This window comes from Brachycentrus maculatus, unplaced genomic scaffold (assembly GCF_059751285.1).
Source record: "Brachycentrus maculatus isolate JH-2025_06_01 unplaced genomic scaffold, ASM5975128v1 h1tg000344l, whole genome shotgun sequence".
Classification (NCBI taxonomy): Eukaryota; Metazoa; Arthropoda; class Insecta; order Trichoptera; family Brachycentridae; genus Brachycentrus; species Brachycentrus maculatus.
The window spans coordinates 7049-32415 of record NW_028281093.1 but is presented as its reverse complement, the minus strand read 5'-3'; positions in this window follow the sequence as shown (position 1 = coordinate 32415).

Genomic DNA, 25367 nt, shown 5'->3' with positions numbered 1-25367 from the left:
GTATTTTAAACTTTACATTTATCGACAAGGATAATAAAAACCGGTGTTCAACTATAAAGCGTGTTTTTACGTCGATGTATCCATAGCTTGGATGCGGGTATCTGGTTTTATTTAAAGAAATAAAACTAAATTAGGCAAAGCTTTTATTTTACAAACTTGTCTGCAGACAGGATAGTAGGAATGAGAAAGGTTAATATTTTATAAAAAAAGAATCACTAACATACAGACTAATTGAATATAAATCTTTGTGACAACTCAGAAAGCCTAATTTTCTTTACCTACTTTTTTCAAAGACGTAACATAAGAGTAGGAAAAAACAATAGTAAATTCATATGTGAAGTATTTCTCATAAAGTTCGAAGTATAAAAAACTTTTATTACGCAGAAAAAAAAAGATTTACATTCTTTTGACAAACGCAAATAATTCAAAACTTTTTTCAGGTAAACTGAAGAAACTAAAGCGGTTTGTGTTTGAAAATAGTAATCTTGTTGTGGTGGAGTAAGGGTTGACACTAATCACAGAACTACAACCCTTATCGATAGTAAAGCAAGCCTTATTTATTCCGACCTTTATCTTTCAATATCGAATAAGTTTACACCCTAATACATGTATAATGACAAATAAATATACTGTTTTCTGACATATTTTGACATCCAGTCAATAAAACATCTGATCTGCTGACAAAAAATGCTTTTTGTTTTTGGGTACTCTTATTGGCTTTTATAATTGTTCCTTAATTAATAATGTGATTTAACAAATGAAGCTTATGTATTTCTTGTGGAACTTTCAATACTTTATGAAGTACCCAAATATGTTTCGAATTTCCACTGTTTAAATTATCGATAGGTAATTTGAAAAAAAAAACTGCTCTTACATAATTCTATTTTACATTTAAAGCCTTGAATTTTCCAATATAGTTTAATTGTAAACTTTACTTTCTTCCCTTTAAAGATATTTTTTCAATGTGGGCGTTTTGCTTTTGAATTTTTTTATGTGAAATATGAGGAAATGGTACATAATAAAAAAAATCAGGATGTGTATTTTATATTTTTTGAATGTCAAATATGCCAACAAAGTTTCATTCAACTTTAATTCCGTTTTCAGATGTGTTTGATATTAATTACAAGCTATAATTCATTTATTCTAGAAATTATGTATGTACAAATTTTTCGAATTGTCTCAAGTTAAATAATGCTATACGTGTCTGAAATGTAAATCATTCACATCTTGTATTTGTGTCACCAAAAGATAATTAATAGGTTCTCAACTTGATTTATGATTCCTGTTTTAATTTTGAATTGGGGGCTATTTTTGCTTATAACCATGACAAGAAAATAGGGCAGTTTGAAATCATTCATTCAAACATGAATTAACAGGTTTCGACCTTTTATATTTTCCAATCCAATTTACTTAATGGCTTTAAAAAACATGCTCCCGCTAAACGCAGGTAGCTGAACTCTCCAGTCACAGTGTAAAGTAAAACCTCGATATAACGGACTAATTGGGGAAGGGGAAGTCATTTATGTATTAGTTTAAAATCAAACACAGAATATTTGAGTCTGCTTAGTTGTATTTTATTAACAAAAACACATAAAAAAAAAATAATTAAAATAATTAAATAGTCAATAATTTGACCTGATTTTTTGTCGTTATATTCGTAAAAGAAGATCCGTTATATCGGAGTTTTACTGTAATTCAGAAAATGCAACATTGTTGCATTAACGACGATTATCTCTTCCGAGATCTTTTCCAGTATGCTTAACTGGTTTTTAATATCCTTTCAATTTTGTAAAAAAGGCTTTCTGTGCATTTTATCAGACAGTCGGATCTTATGTAAGGTTTTTTTTTAAATATTAGTTTTAAAATATACTGTATCTTACGGGAAATTTATATTCATGCTTAACCTAGCAAAATTAAAATATCCATTGAAAGAGTAACTGAGATATCGCTCACTCCTTTCAAGAACGTCATAAATCAAAAAACTTGATTTTTCAGGAGAACGTTTTTAAAGTTTAAAAATATAATACAATGTATTAAAAATACATATCAAGCCACTTATTGAACTTTTTACCGAGCAACAGATCTTTTAAGGTAAAACCTGAAGGTTTTTTCTCCATTTGAAAAATATTTAGTATATTTAAAAAAAATATTAAACAATACCTTTTTTTCAAAATGCAAAAACAACTCTTTCTGCCCTGTTGCGGGTAAATATTAAGTTAAAAATATGCCGCTTTTGCTGGGATATAGTACATTTCCTGGGCATTCCGAAAACATGCATAACTGAAAATTGACGATTTTTGATTTATGACGTTCTTGAAAGGAGTGCGCGATATGCGCAAAAACAAGTCTTAAAAATACAAACTGCTTTAAAAGTTGTTGAAATATTAACTGAGTTTTAAAGTTGTTTAGAGACCTTAAAAAAAGGTATTTATTACTTTGGAATATAGCTCATAATACAATGTTGATTTATTAATTTAATAAATTAAATGATTATGTAGAAGTTCATAAGAAAAATATTAAATATTTAGCAAAAATAAGTTCCGTTTGGGTTTGACAGTATTTCTGTACTTTTTTTTGCGTTTGATTAAACTATAGGCTCAGTAATCGAGGGAGAGTAACATTTTGTGTTATGATAAAGCATTTTTTATTTTAAAAAAATTGTTAAATATCCTGTGTTTACTTATAATACCTAATACAAAAAAAAATGTTTATGTATAATACAATTAAAAATGATGATTTTATAATTAAAATTAACTGTTTCATATTTACTCTTATATGAAAACCATTCAATGCAAAGTATTAAAATGGGTTACTTAGTACTTACATAAAATTTTAATTTGGGATTAATGTTTTTTACAAGTTATAGGCAGCGGAGAAGTCTAGGAGAGTATTGAAGTTTATTCTGAAATAATAAAAAAATCGCCTTGCATGGATAGGATTTCAGATCGCTCAAACATATAAAAACCTGTCGATTTAATATTTTAATTTTTTCTCCACCGCCAGGAATATTTACTCAGTATGTCCTTATTTATTTTTATTAAAACTACAATTTACGTATTTTTAATTAATGTTTTACTTAGTAAATACCACTATGTTTTTACTAAGTAAAACATTAATTAAAAATGGAAAAATTTTGCTGTTAAATTTATTAACAAAAAATGTTGTGAATAAATTTATCCGGTCAAATTGCAAGCTGCATAAAAAATTAAAATCATGTTTTAAGGCATCTCCCAGTATGTAAAATAATTAGGTTAGAATCATGCATACATCCAAAGAGTCTTTGCTTAATAAAAGCTTTCTCAAACTCACATATCACATCATGAGATTTATAATATACGTAGAAGTTCCAAAAAATTAAGAAGTGTGGTTGTCAATCATGGGTAGAATGGTGGATGTTAATCGTATGTAAATTGATCACCTAACCAGCCAATGACAGATATGTAAATACCCAGACTTCTATATTCTTCTTCATCCAAATTGATATGTTAAAATGTAAAAATAACTCGTGAATGGAGAAACCCAAATTTGCGAAGAAGGATTTGGATACATTAAAATTATGTTGATAATAAATTTGCATACATGTATTTCTCGAATGTTTTGTATTTACAGTCGTAGGATGGTGGATTAAAAAAAATTCTAGTCACTCATCAAAATACAGAGTTACATAAAATATTGACCAACCTTTGCAAATAAATTACGAGATAGTATAACGTGACTTACGTTCAAGATTTAATGTGACAATTTTTTTTCTACTTTTGTTTTTATTTCTCCAACATGTATAGAGTTTTTGTATTTCTGCAATATGGCATATCCTAGAAATTTCCCACACATTGCTGGAATTATCGTATTATATTTACTTGTGATTTGAGAGAGGGAAATTTCGACTCGGTTTCTCCGTCTGGTGTTATTGAGAAAGTGGGTGATTTATATATCCCGAATTCCCTGGAGATGCTTTACTCATTTCACAACATTGTCCCCTTACGGTACGTTGGATTCAGCTTACAGAAACGAAAATAAATGATCGAAAAATTTGGGGATGAATCTGAAATTGATCTCTGCCTATTGCTTCATGTTTTTTTTTATTTTTACTTCAGATACAATATAAACATCTTAATTTAAGTATGTTCTGAATTAATTCTCAAAAAAGTATCACATTCATTGATTTTGTAACCTTGGTGATGAAATATATAGAAGTAAATGAAGATGAATGAATACGGTAATTTGTAATATTTTTTTGAAATTATTTTACTAATAATATAAAATTTGTATTTTTACTTGTTGATGAAAGAATTTGCAGTGTTTGAAGCAAGTCTTGATGAAATTAATAGTCTCAAAAGTATTCCTTTATAAGTGTTTATTTTTTTCATTTAAATTATTGTTTGTGCAAGGACAATGGCTCTATCAACATTGCCATCCTTCTTTTCCCAGCTACTATTTTTCCTTTATACCCTTTTCCATTGAGTATATCGCTCACTCCTTCAATAACGTCATATTTCAAAATTCGTCAATTTTCAATTGTGCATGTTTTCAAAATGCCCAGAAAATGCAGTTTATCCCAGCAAAAGCAGCATATTTTAAACTTAATATTTACCCGCTACAGGGCAGAAAGTGTTGTTTTTGCATTTTGAAGAAAAGGTATTGTTTAATTATTTTTTTAAATATAATAAATATTTTTCAAATAGAGAAAAAACCTTTATGTTTTACCTAAAAAGATCTGTTGTAATAGTAAAAAGTTCAATAATAAGTGGCTTGATATTTATGTTTAATACATTTAATTATATTTTTAAACTTTAAAACGATCTCTTAAAAAATCAAGTTTTTTGATTTATGACGTTGTTGAAAGGAGTGAGCGATATAGTATCGTCACTTGCTATGACCTCCCTCACTTTTGTCATCAAACATATTCCCTTCAAATATAATCTACTCTCATTTCCAAGAATCTAAGTGCAAGGTCTTTATATGTTTAGTGATCGAGATAAAACTATGTCCATCCGATGCGGCGCCATTTGCACCATTCACTTGCGTATAAGAGCGGATAAGAAAAATTAATCGAAAACTGGTCATTTACGTCGAACTATTCAAACAGTTAACTAATCGATTATCTTTTACAAAATTAATAATTAAATTATTTCATTTATTTATTTGCTGAAAATTTGACAAATCGTACATATATAACGTTATATTTTATTCGAGATATTATTTATAGACCAAACAAAACGAAGCAAATAGTGGAAAAATAAGGAAAAGCTTTTATCTATTGGTATTTTTTTCCGTAACCGACAGCTTTGTACCAAGATAAGGCCAATGAATCGTGCCAATGACAGAAAAGGGTCCATTCGAGATGTAAGAGGATTTTTATGTTTCACATGTACAAAAGTGTTTAGTGTCCATTCATATTACAAGAGAACAAACGCACTGTGGGATAAAATATGAATAAGATAGATAAAATTTAAAGATACATATTCAAATAATATATTTTTAATTATTAATACTCTTGAAATTTGACAAAAATATATGGAAACATTAAATAATCAAGTTTGAAACAAGAAACGTAATTTTTATCATAAACAAGAAAAACGTTTTATAATTTACTAAAAAATAAATTGAAATAAAAATAAAATTAAGTTTTTACTTACAACATTTTGAGTGTATCCAAACACTTGTTCACAAATCTGGATTATCTCCAATTAGGAGTTATTTTTTACATGATTTTTTCGACATCTCCATATAAGTGAAGAAGAATTTGGAAGTCTGGGCATTTACGGGGCTTACAACCCTCATAGTCTGGTTTAAGTGTTCACTTTACACACGTGTAACATTCACCAATTCTATCCATGATTGTCAACCACACTACTCAAATTCTTGGAACTTGTAGATAAATTGATACTTTATTTGGTTCTATATTTGATTTGGTTATAATTTGTTCTATATTTGATACAGAAAAACCAAAAAAAAAAAATCATGGAGATGTGTCTTTATCAGAAAATTGAAAAGAAAAAAAGCTAATTGGATTATTAAAAAAAAGATATTTGGTTTATCAATCTTATGTATGATTTTGTTTTAAAATATACTGTATAAGCAAAAAGGTAGGTACAATATGTTTTTTCCGATACTTCTACCTGAAGACTAATATCAATTTTTATTTATTATTATCTCATATTTAAAATAATCGGAATAATTGTTTATTGGTATCGACTAGTAAAAATCAACAGAATAAAAAAAAATACATATTTTTTTATTTTTTTTTAATGTAGAATGGTTTCCATGTATGTAAATAGGTGACAGCGTTTTAGCGTTAGTATGTCAAAAAAAAATGCTATCCTTTTTAGGGCAGATATCACTGCGATATTCGGAATTTTCTCTTAATTAAGGAAAATACTCGCGTAATTACTCAGGTGCCTAAACGTGGTTTGAATTTTTTTCCATTATAACCGAATGAATTATGTACGTGATTCGGCGCTAACTTTGCGATGGTTTGTTTAAATTAATTACGGTTTTATAACTTTAATTTCAAAAGATAAATACTACCCTAAGGGTGAGAAGGTTCCAACTTACAAATTATGGTAAAATGATTTATTGGCATGAAATGACTCTGACAAAGGATTTCTTTCAGAATATTATTTGTTAGGTACTTCTTCTACCATACTAAGATTACACCTGAATATTTAGTAAACAAAGAATAAAAAGCAGTATTTTTTATGAAACCTACCACATATTTCAAAGTAATCGATGTCTTATTTCAAACATATGATTTTAATTTCAAGATATTTGAATAATTTCATTGAAATAGGTTTACTTTGACAAATCGCTCACTCCTTTCAACAACGTCATTTATCAAAAATCGTAAATTTTCAGTTGTGCCTGTTTTCGGAATGCCAAGAAAATGTACTATATCCCAGCAAAATTGGCATATTTTAAACATAATATTTACCCGCTACAGGGCAAAAAGTGTTTTTTTTTGCATTTTTTAAGAAAAGGTTCAATTATTTTTTTAAATATACTTGATATTTTTCAAGTGCAGAAAAAACATTCAGGTTTTATCTAAAAAGATCTGTTGCACAGTAAAAAGTTCAATAATTGGCTTGATATTTATTTTTGACACATTTCATTATATTTTTAAATATTAAAAACGATTTCCTGAAAAATCAAGTTTTTTGATATATGACGTTGTTGAAAGCAGTGAGTGAAATGTATGCATGAAACATAAAAAAATATAACATCAATAAAAGTAAAGATATTAAAAGGAATGCAAGGCTGATTGAAATGTTAAAGCAAAGGTTCCTTTAGAAGGTTTAGCATTTGGAGCAAATGGATGACAAAAGAATGACTAAGACCGTATATTTAGAAAATTTGAGTTGGGGAACTTACAATCAAATTAATCAGAATCCGGAATTTGCAGCTCGAGAACATGTATGAATAGATGTATTTGTGTGGCGTTCTATCCTTGATGCCTGCTTTGCGATGAAATGGCGTGATGGTTGTAGTAGTAGTAAAAAAGTAAAGTATTTCATTTCCAAAATTAGCACTTACAGTGCGTGTAAGAATAAATTAATTTAAAAAAATTAGCAATGTTTCTTCAAAAACTAGTAAAACGTTTTTAATATTAATCTAAATTTTGTAGTTGTACAAGGAACATTCAATGTGGGAACAAAGCAGTCAGTTAAATTGTGTTTTTAAGAAAATATTCTGTTTTACTTCGATTAAGTAATGCTTTTAACATAAACGAGCCCCAAATATTTGTTCGGAAAAAATATTTAATCATAAGAAAAAAATTCTTCAATATATTTATCTAGCAAAGTTTTTCAAACGAATATAATACTACCACATCAATCATCTTCACTACTTCCTTACCTATTATTACCCTTTAGATTTTGTAGTCAATTTCGCACCATCGCTGCTTAAATTTTACATTATCTCGCTTCATTAAGATGAAGAAATTTTTTTTTTTATCCTTTTGTGTGTATTTAAAAAAAAAACATTGTTTTTTTTAAATTATTGCTTCAGATATTTCAACCTCATACTACGCGTGTATAGCAAATCTAAGCGCTTCGTTGTTAATTATAACGTTTTTTTGGCACAATGGATCAAACCACAGACCTCTGATTCAAAAGATAACGATAGTACTACGTAACCATAACTCGTCTCTTCTAAATGGTTTTTGATTTGATTCTTGGCTGGATTTTAAAAGTATTTTATAAACAATACACTAGTGGATGTGTGAGACGGAGGATATCGTTAGGTGGAACGAGAATTAAGGCGATACTGAAATGAACATATAAACAGAATGTCAGAAGACAGATTTACACTATCGTCTTTCAAGGAACCCCTGAAGGACGCAGACCCCCAGGCAGACCTCCGAAAAGGTGGAAAGACAGCTGGGAGTCAACATCCCAAGAGCGACATAAGGAGGCTCAAACAGATCCCTAGGATCTACAAAAATAATAATAAGAAGAAGAATATACTAGTTTCGAGAATTTATTTAAAAAATGTAAACCTAAAAAAAAAACTTATGAAAAATTAAATATAACCATGTAAATACGATTATTTTTCAATTTAATTATTTAAAAATATATATTTGTTTATCTGAATGATTCCTGATGAATGATTCTGAATGACGAACGATATATATATATATATATATATATATATATATATATATATATATATATATATATATATATATATATATATATATATATATATATATACATATATATATATATATATATATATATATATATATATATATATATATATATATATATATATATATATATATATATATATATATATATATATATATATATATATATATATATATATATATATATATTTATATATATATATATATATATATATATATATATTTATATATATATATATATATATATACATATATATATATATATATATATATATATATATAATTTATTTAAAAAATGTAAACCTAAAAAAAAAACTTATGAAAAATTAAATATAACCATGTAAATACGATTATTTTTCAATTTAATTATTTAAAAATATATATTTGTTTATCTGAATGATTCCTGATGAATGATTCTGAATGACGAACGATATATATATATATATATATATATATATATATATATATATATATATATATATATATATATATATATATATATATATATATATATATATATATATATTTATATATATATATATATATATATATATATATATATATATATATTTATATATATATATATATATATATACATATATATATATATATATATATATATATATATATATATATATATATATATATATATATATATATATATATATATATATATATATATATATATATAAATATTAAAAATAATAAGAAAACAATCTCAACTGTTTGAGAACACACGGTTGCACCTCTTTCATGTTAGAGTGGAATCATTAATACTCATTACTCTGAAGTTTTATTTTTGGATTTTCTTGTAATTCTGATTAAGTGGAATAATGGTATCGAGGTGGGAAAAGGAGGCACATTTGGACACGTTTGCCTATTAAAGCGAGTAAAATACCTTATTTTACTTGAAAATAATATAATAATAAACCTATACTTAACAATATTATAATGAATAAAGCCTCCCCCTAGTGTCTACGCTCTCACTGATTAAAAAATAATAATTAAAATAAAATACATAAATCTGAATGAAAAGAACTACTTCCTCTACATCCTTCAACATTTCAGAGATACAACTCTAAAATAAAGGCTTGGTTTCACATACGGTGTTTAAAAGTGATGCAGGATGCATCAAAACACGCGTCAAAATAGATTTTAAGAAATTGTGGTATTTTGACATGTCAAAATTGTGTAAATTGAATTGAATTAAAATCACGCAAGTAACGGTTTAGGTGTTTGAGACACGGTACCTAAAAAATCAAGGCCTAACGAGCTTTTCGCCAATGAAGTATAAAAACAAACCGAAGCTTTCGAGTATTTATTACCAAGTGTCATATATATTACAAGATATGGATACGTTTTATTCTCTGCTGTGCGTCATGGGAGCTTCTCGTGTCGTCACTAGCTATGTGGACTTGGTGACCAGATTACCAATCGAGATTGCTTCAATCATATTCAGGTATGTATCACTAGATCTTGTAAAAGATAATTGTTTTTGTACTTTTTATTATGGTTTTTGTTAGTTTGTTTTCATTTGTCTAATTGATGTTGTTTTTATTATTCCAGGAAACTAGATGACAAGTCTCTGTCCGCTGCTTCTAAAGTAGATCCCGTCTGGGCTGACGTCATAAGAGGAGACAAAGCTCTGAGGAGCAGACTGTGCAGGTACAAGCGCGTCTCTAAGCGGTGTGACCCTCTCAACCTGCGCAGGTTCCGCACTACTGTAGATGGAAACCCACCAAAGGAAGTCTCGACTGGCAGACCGACCAAGCGGTCCGACAGTCTCTTCGGTTTCACTGCTGGAAACACACTTCCCCAAGAAGTTTGACTCTACTAGCCGGCCCCTAAAACGCCTCAGGCTGGACGATACAGCAACTAATAGCATTAAGAAACCAAAATTGATTAGGTTTTTAGAATAATATAATGATCACAAAAGAACTATTTATTAAATAAACAATACAATGTTTTTGTATATGTATAAGTTTAACAAATAATGTTTGAAAATTTAATTAATATCAAAATAATGACAATGTCTTACCATTGAGCCACCCTAAAAATAGAAATATAATTCTCTAACATCATAATAACTTTACTTATGTATTTACTATAATATAATTTATTGTATTCCTGGTTTATTGAGAAAGATTAAAAAAAAACTTAAAAGCAAAAACTAATTAAAATGAATTAATAGATGCTTCAAACAGTTCACCAATATTAATTTAGTTTTATTATTAAATGAAGGTTTAATAGTATTTTGGGCGGCCCAAATTTGTTGGCATGTAAAAAAATTAATGTAAGTCTTCTTCTGTATTTAAATTCCTCATTCATATAGGTTTAATAAAGGTTTAATTTGTAATTTATATTAGCAATTTTATTCTATTTATATTTATGATTTTTATTGTATTCTATCCAGTGCCCTTTTTATAACCAAAAATAAATATGTTTACCCATACACAGGCCAAGCCTTTGCGGAATTTTATTTTTGAATTAATATTATGTTTTTTTTGGTACTTGTAATTATATTAAAATGCGCAAAATAAATTAAAATAAAGAAATGTAATATAAATTTAAATAAAGAAATTAAAATTTTAAATAACTCTAATTTAATTATCGCTATAACTTTTATACATATTCTTAAACGTTAATATGAAGAAGTAAATACCGATATTTACCCAATATGAATTATGAATAGAAGATAATAATAATTTACTTAAATATGCCCCTGTCCGTATTTGCCTTTCATCCTCTAAATATTTTCCGGTCTCCTCACTTAAATTTATTGAAGGTTAAAAGGATTTAGAAGGGTAATACTGATTGCGATGTATATATGCTTCAAAGTAAAAGATGATTAAAAGGAAATTCAGATCCTTAAATAAAAAAAGTTTATTTATATATTTTTATATATAAAAGTTTTGAGTGAATATTTTTAATTAAAATTGATTCTCAAAAATATTTATTTTTCTTTAATACAGTAAAATTTCTAAATTGTCAAGATAAAAATGGCATGAATAATTGTGAAACATTTAGAATAATTAGGTTAAAAAAATAAATGAATGAAAAATAATTCATAAATGTAATGAATGAATAATTGATGAATAATTAGGTAAAAATTGGTATGGATTATGTAAATTGTTGTCTCATATTATTTGCATCTGTTAATGAAACCCATTTTTTTACTGTATAACAAAAAAAAACAACTATTAAGTTTTTTAAAAATTTTATTATCATTTGGCTGTTTGACCAGATTCGTCATTACTGGCATGAGCAGTCGATTACGTCGGATTATGTCGGTAACGATGAAATCACTGGTCAAATAAATTAAAAGTGAAAAAAACTAAATTAGTTTTACCATATAAAATCCAGTTCCGCCAAGAAATGTAAGTTTTTAACATTAAAATTTTTCATTAATAGAATCATTGGAAATATGTTGTATTTTAACCAGAGCTTTTATTCCATGTAACGCGGTGGAACGGTGTCCGTTACCCTTTTTCACGAATAAATTAATTTTTTAATTTTTTTTATTTATAATCAATTCGATGAAAAATGTTTGCGCGTACGTAATTACAATCTATGTATATTTATATAATTCGTCAAAATGATATTGTAATGAACTAATATGGCTCACTCCTTTCAACAACGTCATATATTTAAAAAAAAACTTGATTTTTCAGGAGATTGTTTTTAAAGTTTAAAAATATAACGAAATGAATTAAAAATAAATATTAAGCCATTCATTAAACTTTTAACTGTGCAACAGATCTTTTTAGGTAAAACTTGATATTTTTTTTCCATTTGAAAAGTATTAAGTTTATTAAAAAAAATCATAAAACAATACCTTTTCTTCAATATACAAAAACAACACTTTCAGCCTTGTAAATATTAAGTTAAAAATATGCTGCTTTTGCTGGAATATAGTGCATTTTCTGGACATTCCGAGAACATGCACAACTGAAAATTGTTGATTTTTTATTTATGACGTTGTTGAAAGGAATGAACGATATGGTATTGTAATATATAATATTATATTGGAATGAACTAATTTTTTAAAACTCAGAAACTGGACATGAAGTGAGTTCTGGGACCTTTTTTGTTTAGAACCTGTTTCTAACCATATGAGAAATGATGTCTAAAACATTTTAATCAATAATTATTCAAAACGGAGTGTAAATTACGTATATAATTTTTATTAAAAAAGTGAAATATTAACTTTTTTGAATTTTATTATTAAATAATAATATTTTCTATGGCTTATTTATTAATAATTTTGCGTTTGTAAGGATTATACATTTCAGTAACAGTTCCGCTTAAACAAAATGCGCTTAAAATTTTAATCCATTTTTTTCGTTAGTCCGGGAACGGTTCAAACTCAAACGAATTTTTTATTACTTAAAAAAAGAGATAAGCGTTGAAATAATATCGTGCTCATAGCCTGACTAAAATATAATTTACAACATTTTGAGTGTGTCCAAATACTTGTTCACAAAATCTGGATTATCTCCAATTACAGGAGTTATTTTCATATTATTTTTTGACATTTCATCAAAGATGAAGAAGTATATGGAAGTCTGGGCATTTACGGGGCTTACGACCGTCATAGGCTGGTTTGAGTGATCACTTTACACACGTGTAACATTCACCAATTCTACCCATTATTGACAACCACACTACTCAAATTCTTGGAAGTTCTATATATATGAACCAATTTAGAAACTTTGTTCTTGAATCACTAGAACTTCACTAGAGACATCTATTGGTGAGATGTAAAGAAGCTTTTTTATAAAGCAGAAACTCTTATATTAGTATGTGAGATCCGAATCCCGGATTATAATCACACACATGAGAAACGCCAGAAAATACCATTTTCATTTTTATTATTAAGCTTATAATTTGACCAGATAATTTATTTACAACATTTTGAGTGTGTCCAAATACTTGTTCACAAAATCTGGATTATCTCCAATTACAGGAGTTATTTTCATATTATTTTTTGACATTTCATCAAAGATGAAGAAGTATATGGAAGTCTGGGCATTTACGGGGCTTACGACCGTCATAGGCTGGTTTGAGTGATCACTTTACACACGTGTAACATTCACCAATTCTACCCATTATTGACAACCACACTACTCAAATTCTTGGAAGTTCTATATATATGAACCAATTTAGAAACTTTGTTCTTGAATCACTAGAACTTCACTAGAGACATCTATTGGTGAGATGTAAAGAAGCTTTTTTATAAAGCAGAAACTCTTATATTAGTATGTGAGATCCGAATCCCGGATTATAATCACACACATGAGAAACGCCAGAAAATACCATTTTCATTTTTATTATTAAGCTTATAATTTGACCAGATAATTTATTTACAACATTTTGAGTGTGTCCAAATACTTGTTCACAAAATCTGGATTATCTCCAATTACAGGAGTTATTTTCATATTATTTTTTGACATTTCATCAAAGATGAAGAAGTATATGGAAGTCTGGGCATTTACGGGGCTTACGACCGTCATAGGCTGGTTTGAGTGATCACTTTACACACGTGTAACATTCACCAATTCTACCCATTATTGACAACCACACTACTCAAATTCTTGGAAGTTCTATATATATGAACCAATTTAGAAACTTTGTTCTTGAATCACTAGAACTTCACTAGAGACATCTATTGGTGAGATGTAAAGAACTATATATAGAACTTCCAAGAATTTGAGTAGTGTGGTTGTCAATAATGGGTAGAATTGGTGAATGTTACACGTGTGTAAAGTGATCACTCAAACCAGCCTATGACGGTCGTAAGCCCCGTAAATGCCCAGACTTCCATATACTTCTTCATCTTTGATGAAATGTCAAAAAATAATATGAAAATAACTCCTGTAATTGGAGATAATCCAGATTTTGTGAACAAGTATTTGGACACACTCAAAATGTTGTAAATAAATTATCTGGTCAAATTATAAGCTTAATAATAAAAATGAAAATGGTATTTTCTGGCGTTTCTCATGTGTGTGATTATAATCCGGGATTCGGATCTCACATACTAATATAAGAGTTTCTGCTTTATAAAAAAGCTTCTTTACATCTCACCAATAGATGTCTCTAGTGAAGTTCTAGTGATTCAAGAACAAAGTTTCTAAATTGGTTCATATATATAGAACTTCCAAGAATTTGAGTAGTGTGGTTGTCAATAATGGGTAGAATTGGTGAATGTTACACGTGTGTAAAGTGATCACTCAAACCAGCCTATGACGGTCGTAAGCCCCGTAAATGCCCAGACTTCCATATACTTCTTCATCTTTGATGAAATGTCAAAAAATAATATGAAAATAACTCCTGTAATTGGAGATAATCCAGATTTTGTGAACAAGTATTTGGACACACTCAAAATGTTGTAAATAAATTATCTGGTCAAATTATAAGCTTAATAATAAAAATGAAAATGGTATTTTCTGGCGTTTCTCATGTGTGTGATTATAATCCGGGATTCGGATCTCACATACTAATATAAGAGTTTCTGCTTTATAAAAAAAGCTTCTTTACATCTCACCAATAGATGTCTCTAGTGAAGTTCTAGTGATTCAAGAACAAAGTTTCTAAATTGGTTCATATATATAGAACTTCCAAGAATTTGAGTAGTGTGGTTGTCAATAATGGGTAGAATTGGTGAATGTTACACGTGTGTAAAGTGATCACTCAAACCAGCCTATGACGGTCGTAAGCCCCGTAAATTCCCAGACTTCCATATACTTCTTCATCTTTGATGAAATGTCAAAAAATAATATGAAAATATAATTTCATTAAAATTACGTACAATCCGATGAGTTTACAGAGAGACATGATAACGAATCAAATTAAAACTTGAAAATCTTAATGAAGTTATCAAAAAAAAAACCTTTTTAGGAAACAGCGTAAATAAGAATTAAAACCTTATATAATTTTTTTTATTTACCATGTAAATTTAAAAACTTTTTTTTTCGATAAAAATTATGGTGGAATAATATTTTTACCAATCGTAATTACGTGACCATTAATAAAACATGGTCATGTATTGGAAGTTCGCACAATATTTGATTTCAAACTTCTCACATTAATGTTTTTTTTTACAAATTTGTGGAAAGCAAGAAAACTATAAATATTTGAGAATTCTTTTATAATTTAAGCTAAGTATTTACATACTATTGTACTTTTAATATATTAAAATTATAATTAGTAATTTTTAGTTGATAATAAACATACATTTTGTATATTAAAAGCATTATTAACTTTGTGGTGTCGTAATATAACACTCTTTTAAAAATAAAATTACACAAAGTAAGCAATGAATGATAAAGAGAGATAAAAAAAAAACATGTTTAAACATAACGTTTTACATTTTGGCAACGATTGGATTAACATATTACAATTTTTTCATAGGATATTTTGTGATATGTAGGGTCAGTGCTGTATTTAGCCAAGAATCGAATAATAAAAAAATGTTGTGCTTTATCAATCACATCTGTTTTTTTATTTCTATTTTTCTTTTTAAAAGAACGATACATTAAAGAAATGTACAAGACAAACTTATTTCTTATGCAAATCTCAAGCTCCATATGTGAATGAATTTGTCTGGTTTCTCGTGTATCGCGAGTATTATATGGGAAGCAATTTGAATGAAAGCTCCCTCCCACGTGAATCGGTTCCTCCAGGTTTTCAGTTTTCAGTTCCTTTTCAGAATCTCACCCCTTTCAGAATGCTAAAACTCGTGTTGTGTAAATTGCCGTTATTCAGGCGCCAGCTGCAAGCGTAAGTTACTCTTAGATATTAACCAACTTTTGGGCCTGCTTTCCCAACTAACACTTACTCTAAAAAGATTGAAATAACCGCTTTTCGAAAAAGCTTTCAAATATTTCAAAAGTGAAGCATACGCCACTTTTAATAATATTTATTATCATATAAGTTAGTAAATTGTACATCTGCATATTATATAATTAAAAACTGCACAAACTGCACTTCCAAAATTATATGCATTTAAAAATTATTATTTTACTGTCATAAAAAATGCACAGCTTTTACAGATATTTAATTCGAAGACAGGTATTTCCGCCTTCGAAATAAGTAAAAGTGTTTAAAAATAAATATTTATATTTGATTTTTCGCATTACACAGGGAGAGCTAGGTTAAAACGTGCAGGCTGACGATTTGCAAACGAATTGACATTTGTATAAAATAATCTTAAGTTAAGTAAAAGATCAAAATTTGCCGTCATTTATGTATTTTTTTTTAAATTTCTCAGTCCGGCTATTTTTGTGATGTGTAGACTTCACACATTCCAAAAAATTAAAGACAGTTTCAAAAATCAAGTATAAATTGTTGAAAAAAAAATCTTCAAATATTTTTCATTTAAAAAATTGACGATATTATTTCGCTACATTATCGTCCATCACCTGACTCGACTCAGACTTTTGTTGTTCTATCTGAATTATCATGAGAACATCAATCGTACTCATGCCATTCTCAATATCAAAATTCCAATATTATAAACCACACACACACCGTCATAAAAAGTGCCTTAAAACTAGTCTAAATTTACGTTTATTCTTGAGATGGCCGCTTAATGTCTTGTAAGCAATCAAAACGATTTTAAAAGTTTTTTGTTGTTTTTTTGTTATTAAATCATTGAAACAATAAATCTCTGTCTCACCCAATATTATATTAACATGAAATTGTACATTGAGTTGTATATATCCTGATTATCGAAGGATATGAAAATCGACAAATAAATATTTTACAAACGTCTACCAAAATAAAAATAAAGCAGGAAAAGTTTCCAAATTTATTTTGTCATATTGTTAAGTATAAAAAGAAGAAAGTTTTAATTTCAACAACACACTGTTTCGAAGTTTTGAGTTATATTAAGTAATAAAAACTTTATCACTATAAACTTGCTACTTTAACAGCTATACTGTTTCACCGTTTCAGATATTTATTTAAGCATTTTTATTTGATTATTTAACACATTTGTAATATCCGTATTCAGAAAACTACCCTGATATTTTTTTTCGTAGTTTAAATAAAATTCTGAATTTGCCAACACATTTCAGATTCAATTTATTATGCGCGATTAATCGCCATCAAATAGTGTACGTTCGTATTTGAGTAAAGCAATCCATTACGAACCACAAGGTTATGTGTACGTACGAGTAGATGAAAAATTCTGCGGTTAACAAAATCGCGCTTGGGGAGGGTTAATACAACGTAAGGGTAATAATATAATGTGGCTATTAAATTGTATATTTTTACTAAGTGGCAATATATATTTAAACTTCGTGATAATAGGCATTATTTTAGTTTTTGATATCCAATATATTACAAGTTTGTCATTAAAGATATAAGGGTGTTGCGTAATTGTAATTATCCATTTTTTTAAATAAGTTAACTATCCATTTTTTAAAAGAAAATTTAAAATAAGTTTTTAAATATTTATGACAAAACTAATTCATAATAAAAAAACTACATATCAAATCATGAACTTTCCTGATTCGTGATAAAAGGCATTATTTTAGTTTTTGATATCCAATATTTTGCAAGTATATGTCAGTAAAGATATAAGGATGTTGCATAATTGTAATTATCCAAGGAAATTTAAAATAAGCTTTTATATATTAATGGCAAAACCAATTCATAATAGAATTTAAAAAAATAAAACTGCATGTAAAATTATGAATTTTCGTAATTCGTGATAAAAGGCATTATTTAAATTTTTGATATCCAATATTTTGCAAGCATATATCAGTAAAGATAAAAGGGTGTTGCATAATTGTAATTATCCAAGGAACAAGCTCTTATATATTTAATATATATAAGATATATATAACAAGCTCTTATATATTTAAAAACAAGCTCTTATATATTTATGGCAAAATATATTCATAATAAAAAACACTACATTTCAAATCATGAACATTCATAACAGATGCTCGCCATGTTATATAGGTTGTGTTTGTTTGTTTATTATACTTATTATTTGAGGGGTCGAAAAAACACACCCATTTACAATTTTTTTAATTCATTCTAAATCTAATTTTAATCTCTTTAAATATATACGCTTTATGTTAAATTACTCAGCGTTAGAAAATTTTCTTAATTATAACTCTTTTGCATTTATTTATTTAAATAACTTTAGTATGTTGTAATCAAATTTATCAACGCGCATATGTATTTATTTACCATTCATTAAATACTGAAGTGAATTTTCAATGAGTTTTCGTGGCCACCAATGTTAATACATACATGTTAGAATAATTCTAAATGAATATAAAAATAATGCTAAGAACCTATGTTAACTTTTTATTTCTAAAATTGTTTGTTGTATTTTTTTTTGTCTTCGAAAGATATATTTTATCTTCGGAAACTGTTGAAAAAAAAATGACCATGCCTGTTGGGTTTGATAGAGTTTTTACTGCATCCTAAAGGATATTAGGTTCAAATTCCATCTCCGGAGCTTCGCGCCTATTTGATTTTTTTATATGTCAATGTTCGCCCACTCACTTGCCATCGTAATATGTACTATACAATACTTGCAGAATGTCGTTGCCATTTATCGAGTCTCCGATTGAATTTCCACCGAAATTTTTACCATGTAATATTAAATATAATTTGTTTTCATTTGGCTGCTGTACTGAAGGTCCCGAGTTCGATTTTCAGAGAAGTCAAAATAAATATTGATGATTTTTCACTACTACTGCTACTACTACCATCATGCCGTTTCTCCGCAAGGGTAGGCAGAAAGGATGGAACGCCAATACTCCTCGCCTCCTTCACATCCATACATCTAGTCATACATGCCCTCCGATTACGCAGACTTTTGACACCTTTTGACTTTTGATCGTGCCAAATCTTTTTCGGTCGTCTTCATTCCGTTTTCCTGCTCACATTCGCCAAACATATATTTTTTAGTCATTCTCTCGTTATCCATTCGCTCCACATGTCCATACCAGCGTAAAAAAACTCTTCCTAATATTTTCAATTATTCCTTGTTCAGCCTTACATTATTTTTTTATATCTTCGTTTTTAATTCTGTCATACAATGATTTTCCACACATTCGTCTGAGGGAGCGCATTTCAACAGCGTTCACTCTGCTTTCATCCTTCCTTTGCCAGTTTCATGTTTCGCTTCTATACATTAGTGTCGGTACCAACACGCCGTTGTGAACCGCTAGCTTGGCTTCCATGGACATATTTTTATTTGCAATCACTCTGTTCAAAGCACCATATATTCTATTCCCTGCATTCACTCTTCTCTCAATATCCTTATCCACTTTTCGCTGTAAACATGCTTCATAGATATAAACAATTAAGAAAATATAAAAAAATCACTATTATTTGTATTTAATATCACCCTGGACTGATACAAAATGTGCAGGAATGATCATATTATCTTTGTGCAATTAACGATCAAGGCCATGTCTGGGTCGATACGATGCAGTGCCCTATGCACCATTGGGTAAGAATGGTAAGGGTTATATGAAGGTAAAAAAATCAAATTATATTACTAGTGTCTGAAGCGAACCATTTACACAATTCTTAAACAAGACACGACTGAATTTTTCTAATGGAATTAAAAATGACTTATTTTTCATTAAAGAAGTAATTTGATTGCCCCGAATTAAGTTTTCACACAAATGAAATGAATAAATGTGCAAAAATCGATTTATTAGAAAATTATTATCGTATTCATGTGTATTGTACCTACTGGATATAATTCTTCTAGTGAAAGCTTCCAAAATTAATTAAAATGAGTCAAATGTCACCAAAAAGAAAAATCTTAGATACCTCATAAAACGTTAAGTTAATAACATAATGAATAGCATTGAAGATTTTGGAAAAAAGTAAAAAATAAAAATGGCAATAAAAGTTTAATTTTTGTATTTTTTGACAATGTTTAAAATTGTTTAGATAAAAAGATTGTCAAATTTGAAGTTCTCGTCTTCACTTCAAACCCTCATACACACCCGATAGCATAAACGTACATTAACACATGAAGCACAGGTGATCACCCTTTTGCTTCAGGTACCAGTCTATGGTAATATTGCGAGGGTAAGTATCGCAAAATAAAATTATTTTTTGACTTAGCATGGTAACGTTATTGAACTCATATTTTTTTTAAACTTGAAGTGCCACATGTCTATCACTTACATAGTAGAGGTCCTTACTTAAACGTTACATTTCCATTAAAAATGATTTTGAGTAATCAGGAATTCTACCCTGTAAAATTGTTACGTTTTTGTGCGATTTAATGATTTTATATTGGTTTAACACAGGATTGGTCACGTTTTTTTGCAACTTTAATTAAAATTTCGATAGAATACAGTAAAAGGAACAGATTTGCATTTAAATGATTTTTTGTGCAATATTGGACTTTTTGGTGAGGACCTCTACATATGTATAGCCTTAATTTAAAAAAGAATATATTGTAAATACGTAGGTTTTTAAAATGCAAAATATCCAGTTACAGTTTAAAAAGTTTTCGATTTATACGTTTGAAATACAAAACATCCCTTTGAGACAAGTTACTTATTGTGACTGAAACCGTCGTTCTACACTACTATACTACGTCACAACACCACCTTTTGCGGCTACCCCTTCCTCCCTCCCCCGCCCCACCACGCTCCCGACAAACCCCTGAAATGTGCCATCAAAGTGCCCACCCACTTGAATGCAAATTGCCTGGATTCACACCGTGTGTACTATGTGCTATATACAAGTTACCGTGCTAGCTAATAGGTACGTATATACGGTCGTCAGACCAATATACAAGATACGCAAGTCCAATTTATGAATAACGTAATATAATACCTTAAAGGGTAACGACAAATCTAACACATAATTTTTTGGGCACTGTTTGATTATCTGTAATTTAAATATATCTAGTTTAAACTTTGTACTAAAATAATTACCACTTTTTAAATTTTTTGGTACACTTTTTCTCCAACCGGTTTCGGCAAGAACCTTGCCATCATCAGAGTTTATGAACTAATTCTAAAACTTTAAAATACTCATAGTTAGGTGAGTGGGCGGGTTTAACCCTTCTCTTACGATGCCAAAAACTTCTGAGCTCTCCGTACACCATATAAAAATGTGATTTAAAAAAAAAACGGGAAAAATGTAAATACTCTTAAATGTTGCTTTTATTGAGCATTGTTGAAGTTTAAATGCATCAATTTTGGTTCTTGTTGAAACCGGTTGGACAAAAAGTGTTCCAATAAATAAAAAAAGTGGTTAAAAACAAATTTTATAAAATGTCCCACAAAGTATCTGCTAATAACATTCAAGAAAATATCTTTTTTAATTCATTTTCCACAAAAAGGTTGGATTCACATTAAGATGACGCCTTGTGGTATGATCAAAACATTGAAATTATCCACATTAGTAAAAAGTATTGCAATGTAAGTTTATTTTTTGTGTATTAAAAGTATTGTTAACCTTGTGGTATGGTAATATAACACTCTCCCTGTCATTCATCGTTACTTTGTTAACACTCTTTTCAAAATTTAACTTTTGTTCAAATGTCAGACCGTAACTATTTCATTTTAATTTATTATTAGATTAAAACCAATATTTTTAGCTTTTCCATTTTTTTATTTGACCAGCGACCGGGTTTCGTCGTTACCGACATCATCAGACTGGTGATGTCGGTAACGACGAAACCCAGTCGCTGGTCAAATAAAAAAGTGGAAAAGCTAAAAATATTGGTTTTAATCTAATAATAAATTAAAAATGCAATTCCATCACGAAGTGTCAGTGGATAATATAAATCTATTTCATTTTAATTTACATTTGTTCTGATGATGGAATGATTATTCGAAAACCTGTAGTCACGAAATAATGTTTTTAAAGAGGTATTATACAAAGTGAACGATGAATTATAAGGAGAGTGTAAATATAAATTTGCTGTAAATTTCAAAACTCCTGAAGTTATTCACATAATGTAAATTACATAATGTAAATTTAAATATTTGACTGGTGAGTTTTGATAAAGAGTTTATTTGGAAAAAGGGCAGGTTAAAAAAATATTTGCAGAAAAATGCATTACTGCTAGGCACTTAACAATATTTTCCAGATTTTATGAATTTTTGTGTTTTTATTGAACGTTAAATGAGAGATAGTCCATGAAATAGCAGAAGAACTGTGATTTAATTATATGAAGTAAATTTGTGACTCGCATAAAGATACCCAAGACCATTTTTTTCAGCTCAGTTTTAACTGAAAAATAATAAATGTCATGACGGCTGTCGTAAATTCGACTTGGATGATTAGAATCCCAGATTGTCGTCCCACCATACAAGGACGGAGGACAGGTGGGATGTTATGGATGGCGCAGCAGATTCTGGGAATATATTGATTTAAAAATAGAGGGTAGTATGTCCAAAGCTTGTCTACGCCGCAAATCTGATGCCATATATAGATTAACTCCATGTACAATGTACGGAACTCCGCATCAATAAATCAGGTATTCGATGACGCGATTGAATTCATTTTATGACAGGAAAAATATGTACATATTTTTTTTAAAGTAAATTATTTTAAGGTTGTGCGATTTTAATTTTTTTTTTTCCTGGAATTATTAACAATTAAATGTCCAATTACACAAGGTAGTAAGATTTCTTTCATGTTTTGAATATTGAAAGCATTAACTTGGTGGATCATATTGATATATTATTTCGAGAAATAAAAAGACTTTGTTTTTTGATCCACTCACATTTTTATTAACCAACTAGTTACGGCAACAACCTGTTACCCTATTCAGGGTCATAAATTAAACCCTGAAGAGGGCAACAGGTTGTTGCCGAAACTAGTTGGTTAGTAAAAATGTGAGTGGATCAAAACACAAAGTCTTTTTATTTCTCAAAATAATAAATTTCTTTCACATCCATATTTCAGCAATGTCAATGACTTTGAAATCCTTCACTCGCACCTTATGCATTCCATGGAAAACATTTCACTCCTATATACTCGTAAAAGAATTTGAAATGCAAGAGTAATAATCTTGCCTAAATGTAATAAGAGATCAAGATAACACCGTGTCGATCCGAAGCTGTGCATTATGGACCCTCTGGGTACGAATAGGGGTAAAAAAGTAATTTAACACTCCTTTTCGACCCCTTTGTTAAGATTTAAATATTTAAATAAATTTATTTTAAAGTTAACTATTATTTCATTCATCCCCCAAGACGATGGACCGATCGAGTTAAGACAGCAGAAGGCACCTTGGTGATTGGAGTACTACGTACAACGCAGTCAAAGAATAACTGGAGAAGAGTCATTGCTTCCACAAGAGTCACAGCCCTCAGTAATGAGGAGTAAGACGGAGAAGAAGTTATTTCATTAATTGATTCGGCAGTCACTTTGCGGTAATATCTAGTAATTTTTAATATCATGTTTCACTTGGTAAATACCATTTTTCTTAAAATCTATTGTGACACGTGTTTTCATACATTCCGCATTAAAATAATGCACCGAAACACGTATTGCAATGGATTTTAAGAAAAAAGTAGTATTTACCACGTAAAACTTTAAAATTAAAAATTGTTTTTTCTTTTAATTTTTCGTTTGTTTATTTTTTTATTGTTTGTTGTATAATGTTAATGGCATATATGTATACCGTCGAAGTTAAGAATAGTGGTAAATAAATAAATAATATGTTTGTATAATGTTGCTTTATGCTGAGTAGGGCTTGAATAAAATATGCTTGCTTTCAAATTTATTAATACTTTTACGGTTAAAACAATTAAACTGGGAAAAAGTTTAACAAAGGTGAATGCCAGTAGTAGGTCATTATACGCCATTTTCATTAATTTACATCACAGACTCTCTTTTAGCAATCGAAATTCCATGAAATATCTTGTTCTTTAATGACTCGTATAAACTATAAAACAAAATTTGTTCATTCGCTAAATAATGAAAACATGTTAATAAGACAACATGATAATTATTTAGATATAACGATTCACCTGTTATCGTGTAAAGAAATAAATATTACAAAATTCTTATATTCATATATATTTTTAGAGTAAATAAGTACTGCCTTTTTTGAAGGCAATGTTACTCCCGTTAAAAATATTTAGTAAAATGTTCTACCTTCCTCCGGTATTCAGGTAACAGTTGTGGATAATGGCAAGAGGTCCTTAAAATCGGGATAACTACCTTAGATAGAGTAAAAATTACCGTCTTTAGATTAAGGCTCTATAAACACACCCTAAATACTTGCTCAAAATTCGTAGACTTTGCTAAAACATTTGTTTAAAATTAGCATGTATTTGATAATATTGTCAAGTACAGTATATATACAAAAGGAAAATAGTGCTTAAATTTATAGAACTTATTATTTTAAGTGGCGAAGAATATTTCTTCATCTCAAAGATATTTTTTACAGCTTTGTTTTACCGATTTAATATTTACATTGTAGATACATAAGTAAAATAGTGCTTAAATTTAAAGAACCTATTATTTTAAGAGGCAAAGAAAATGTTTAATCTCAATAATACTATGTTTAGTTTTGTTTTTAAAGATTTAATATTTACATATAGAAAATAGTGCTTAAACTTCAAGTACTCAAGTATTTTAAGTAGCAAAAAATATGTCTTTATCTCAACGATATTTTTTACAGCTTTCGTTTTACTGATTTAATGTTTTGTAAATAAAAAAGAAGTATCATACGGAATTTACATGAACGTAAAACTGAAAA